Source organism: Montipora foliosa, chromosome 6 (assembly GCF_036669935.1).
Source record: "Montipora foliosa isolate CH-2021 chromosome 6, ASM3666993v2, whole genome shotgun sequence".
NCBI classification, from domain to species: domain Eukaryota; kingdom Metazoa; phylum Cnidaria; class Anthozoa; order Scleractinia; family Acroporidae; genus Montipora; species Montipora foliosa.
The window spans coordinates 66,051,765-66,056,764 of record NC_090874.1 but is presented as its reverse complement, the minus strand read 5'-3'; the positions used below and the strand labels follow the sequence as shown (position 1 = coordinate 66,056,764).

The window sequence follows — 5,000 nt, the reverse complement described above, 5'->3', positions numbered from 1 at the left end:
CTTATACTTTCCAAGGGCATTTAATACAACACTTACAATTTGATGAGTGGTCCATACTGTAATAGAGCTGGAAAGAAAGAAGGAAAAAGGAATAGGATTAGCAACAGCTCAACGGAGCAACAATACAAATTAAAACTTGCTACCGGTATTGAAAGCAATATTATTATTAATTTCAAGTCCCCGAAAGATTAATAAACTAAATTACAACTAGAGCGAATCATAAAGTGACATGTCCATTATGTTGTTTCTTAACCCTTTCAGCCCGTGGGGTTCCCCATTGACGAGTAAAATCGTCTGGTGTTAGACAGAGTAAAATCTACAAGTGGCACTATTGGGAGTTAAAGGGTTAAGCAAATAATAATTGCCTTGTACTTTGCTTTGTTGGTTGGAAAAATGAATCTGATTCTCAGCTCTGATTGAAAGCCTACAGGTCGCTGGACAGGAATATACACTGCCTACACAACAAAATCTTTTTTTAATACACCATTGTCTCGCTAGTATTGGTTTCTATCTTTTTTATTCAAACTTTTGATAGCATTAAAGTTGTTTGTGTTCATTACAATACGAAATCAGGCTACACAAAAACAAATTAATGAAATTGAGTTCAGTGCAAAAATGACATCTTTCAAATAAAAATTGCAAAGATATCTTTGTAAACAGATTTCTTCCCTATAGACTGTCTACTTTCATTCTGGCACAACCACAAATTGTCAACAGATTTACACATATTCTACCAGAAGAAGCTGCACTGAGAAGGGTTGGGAGAGATATTGACAAGATATCAGTGAAAATCCTAATCCAGATCACCCACAAAGGAAATAGTAATGCTCCTAGTAAGGCATGAATCCTTTTAATAGTACTGACTTCTTTGGGAAATAAAATTTTATCTACATGTACCTGTGCTTCAATTTAAGCAAATTTCACAAAACTGTATTGAACATTTGATTCAGAGAAGTACAAAGGAGATACCAGAGGATGTTGCAAGAAGATGCATATCCAGCGAAACTGATCCACCTGGTCTAGCAGAATATTTCATCAACGACTGCATTGGTAGGTTTTCACTTAAACACATAAGTATAGTCTGCAACCCTCATAAAAATAAATACCTACAGCATTTAATAAGGAAATATAATTCAAGGAAAATCCAGGCTAAATGACACTGATTTTTTAAAAATCAATTGAGTCCTGCATGCTCTGGATTAAGCGTACCTAGTTTATGAACAATACATGTATTTAGTTTCTGAAGAACCTGTGTTGTAAGCTATTAAAGTCTGATGCAATGCCAGGTATAATAATTCCGAAATGTAGAAGTGATGCTTGTACTTACATCCAGACAATTAAGCAATTGTCTCTTATAGACACCTTAGCTCAGTTGGTAGGGCATTGCAACGTCATCACAGAGGTCATGGGTTCACAACCCATTGAAGCCACCTGAATTTTTCAGGTGTCTATAAGAGCAATTGCTTAAATAATTGTCCAGTTAAATTAAGTGTGAGGACCACTTCTCCATTTCATCTCTACCTCCAGCTTCAAAAATATATGCATAATGTACATTTATTCCATTCATTGAGTCCTTTCCTTTGAACACGTTACAGTCCTCCTCAAACTGAATTCTATACATCATTATTTTTTGGGGGGAAAAATGATTTCTTGGATTATTAATCCAAAACAAGCAGGGAAGTTCCGTAATGACTAAAACACACCCAGTTCTGATGACAAAAACCCAGTGGCAGATATTTTTTATCTTACCTCTGAAATAACAGTACTAGTACTGCCAAGAAGTTTCAATTTGCTAACTCAACCTGTTATTGACTCAGCGATTCGTATTGTTAACCATTAACCCCGGGCACAAAACTGGTATACATACCTTTATCAAACTTGAACGTACCTCATGTTCTCTGGAATGCCATCAGATAACTAGAATAATTAACACAAGGGATAAGAATCCATGCATATTCCCCTTTAATAGGGAAAGGAGTATTTGCACAGAAGAACTTCTTGAAAGGTGACTTTCTGTTGGAATACCGTGGCGAGTTGTTAACCAGGAGTGAGGCAGATCAACGAGAAAGAACTTATTCTGAAGAAAATGGAAGCTTCCTTTTCTACTTTGAATGGAGAGACAAAACATACTGGTATGTTCATTGCCAACCTCATGTTATACAATTTACACTAGCAGGATGAGCCTCCACATAGACATTTTCAGGGAACTGAATTTTCTTTTCCCATTCAAAATATCTGTCTACCTAGCAAAACTTACTTTACTACATTGCAGTCAAATTACGTTACTGCAAGATGAGCCAAAAATCATTCAAGCCAATTGGCAGTGGGCTGATCAGTCTGTGAAACAAATACAATTACAGTACAGATTATAAGGGTTTGTATGGGAATCCCAATAACGGACTCAAAAAAGATATTTAGATGAAAAAGTTCTCATGAATAAAGAAGTCAGATGTATGGTTAATTGCCATGGTGACAGTCAAAAAGTTGCTTGCTTTCTGTGTCATTATTTGCGTGATCTACCGTATCGTGATTTAAGTGATTTCTCAGCTTCCCTGGATGTCACCTCTACCAAAATAAAGGAAAGGCTGGAAAGTAATTTCTACCTTACCTCTCACCTCGACAATAAAATCAGTCATCAGACATAAGTCATGCTAATACTCCAACGATGGCCTCATGGATAAATTTACTTCTCCTCAACCAAGTTTGAAGGTCCAGCGAGTATCTATTGTTGGGACACAGCAATCAATATCCAAATATCTGAAATTCTTCAAGGCTCACTTACAACGAATTTGGGTGCAGAAAGTCAACCGATCACTTAATGAGCCTCAAATCAGAGCAAATCAGTGAAACGTTAATTACCGGTAATCATTTTTACTGTGTGAGCCCATAGTTGAATGATGGTGCGAAAACCATTAGTTAATCATTAATTAAGCAAATAGGGCAAAAACAAAGAACTTGACATCCCACAATTGAAAATAACCGGCTAATTTTGTATTGTTTGCATAAGAAAGAATCATCAACATGCCTGCACACTTTCCAATGGTTTTCTCATGGGAAATCGTCATCATCACTGAGGATCTAATTTTTTAGTGAAATGGGCCAGCCAACACTATGATAACCTGCGTTGCACCAAGTAAAAGTGACTTCTGTTTCCTGAAACCAGAAACCTTTTCATGTGACATCTGGCATGATGGATCATTAACAGCTGGTGAAAAATAGATGGATTTTTGTAAATTGGGCATTGACCCAGCGGACACAGTCACCACCAATAAGAAATATGGCTGAAAAAGCTATTATAATTTGCTCTTACAGTATCGTGACTTGATTAAGGGAATAAATTTCACATGTTTTCTTTGTTTTTATCTGTTAAAGCATAGATGCAACTTTCTCTAAAGGACTGGGGAGATATGTAAATGACAGCCCAATGAAGATGGCAAACTGTACAGTAAAGAAAATGCTAGTTGGCAAAAAGATACATTTATGCCTTTTTGCTGCAAAGGATATCCCATTAAACACAGAGCTCAGATTTGATTATGGCCTGCCAGACCTTCCCTGGCGATCAAATTCAGGTAAACAACTTTAGACAAAATAGTTATGATGAAAATCAAATAACTTGCTCTTTAATTTTCCTTTCCATGAATAAATATATCAATAATCTTGATACAAATACAAATTAAACAGAACAAGTTGAGAAATTATTACTGTTACATGTACTAAGATGTACGACCAAGAAAGAGAGCTGTACTGATAAATGAACTTAAATTACCTTACCTTGTTTAATCTAAAAGGGAACACCATTACCCAGTTAATAAAATATTAAGCATCATTTTTTCAACAGGAGTAACCTCAACTGCAGGTCCACTAAATTTGGATCAACTATTGTCAAATTGTAGTACAACTGATGGTAAGTGAAATACAAATGTAGTCAAATCTAAATATCACCTCAAAACTGTGTTAAAATCGATAATAGTTATTACTAGTGTGATGACCTTCCTAACTCAGTTGGAAAAATGTTAGCATCGTTAGATTATCAGGTATATTTATGGCTAAAAGTTAGTTGATTATGGCCCACGAAGTTTTGAAAAAAACACCCTCAATATAATTAATTGTGAAACAAGCGATTAAGATACCCTTTAAAACATGTATTAACTGAAATTTACAAAATATGTACATACAAAATGTTCTGTGTACAAGTGATGTGTTAAAATGACTTGCATACCATTAATTTTAACTACCAGGCACAACTTCTTGGGGTCAACTAGAAACAAGGGTAGTGAATTGCTTGAGTTTGAAACCTAGTTCTTGATTGAAAAAATCTGTACATGGTCAACATTGGAAATAAAGGGAAAGAAGTGAAAGAAGAATGAACAGGATGACACAAAACAGACCTGTGCAATTGCAAGTTGGTATTATATTTAATTGACATGCAGCTGGACCTTGATTTCTTGGAATGATCACTGTTCAAACTAAAATGTATTCCCCTTGTAAAGAAAACGTTCTTGGAACCTTGATTTTTCAACACTCACTACTGAACTGAAATGGTTATCAGTACAATACCTGATTTGGTAGTTTTCTGGGCAGTTTGCAAAAAATGGAATCTTAACTGTAATAATACAATTTCAAGGCACATCAAATACCATCCTTTCACAATTATTTACATTTTATGTAGAAGCAGAGACCTATGTTTTACAAGATCCATCAGCTCCTCAATGGGTAAGTTTCTGGACTTTGTTTTGTTATTCAAAAGTAGTGGAAAGATTGGTAAAATTTTTAAAAATATTACAGTCCCAATTCACACAGTACTGGATGAATTTTCTACCGGTTGAAAATTCATCCATTTAGGAAGAACAATAAACATACAAAAATGTTGACACCTCACTGATGAATTTTTAGCCCATAAGGTCAAAAATTTGGCATGGCTGCATGGATGCGTGGTAACTCAGCTACTATCGTCAAGCTTTCTCTTTCTTGATGCCATTTTGGACAGATGGTAAAACCAT

At 35.4% G+C, this 5,000-nt stretch overlaps 1 protein-coding gene across 24 annotated transcripts in view; it reads right to left on the bottom strand.

Annotated features, from left to right (window-relative positions):
* The window catches only part of LOC138008207 (uncharacterized), a 31,368-nt gene that overhangs the window by 23,997 nt on the left and 2,371 nt on the right, over positions 1-5,000 (bottom strand). For 9 of the 24 annotated variants that reach the window (XR_011124205.1, XR_011124188.1, XR_011124207.1 and 6 more), the window contains exons 2-5: positions 3,026-3,153; positions 2,609-2,722; positions 1,868-1,917; positions 37-67 (exon numbers count right to left, since the gene is read on the bottom strand). The gene's annotated coding sequence lies outside the window, so the exon portion shown is untranslated. Of the gene's footprint in view, positions 1-36; positions 68-1,867; positions 1,918-2,257; positions 2,338-2,608; positions 2,723-3,025; positions 3,154-5,000 lie in introns of all 24 variants that reach the window. The other 15 variants (XR_011124196.1, XR_011124203.1, XR_011124206.1 and 12 more) reach the window with 7 other exon arrangements.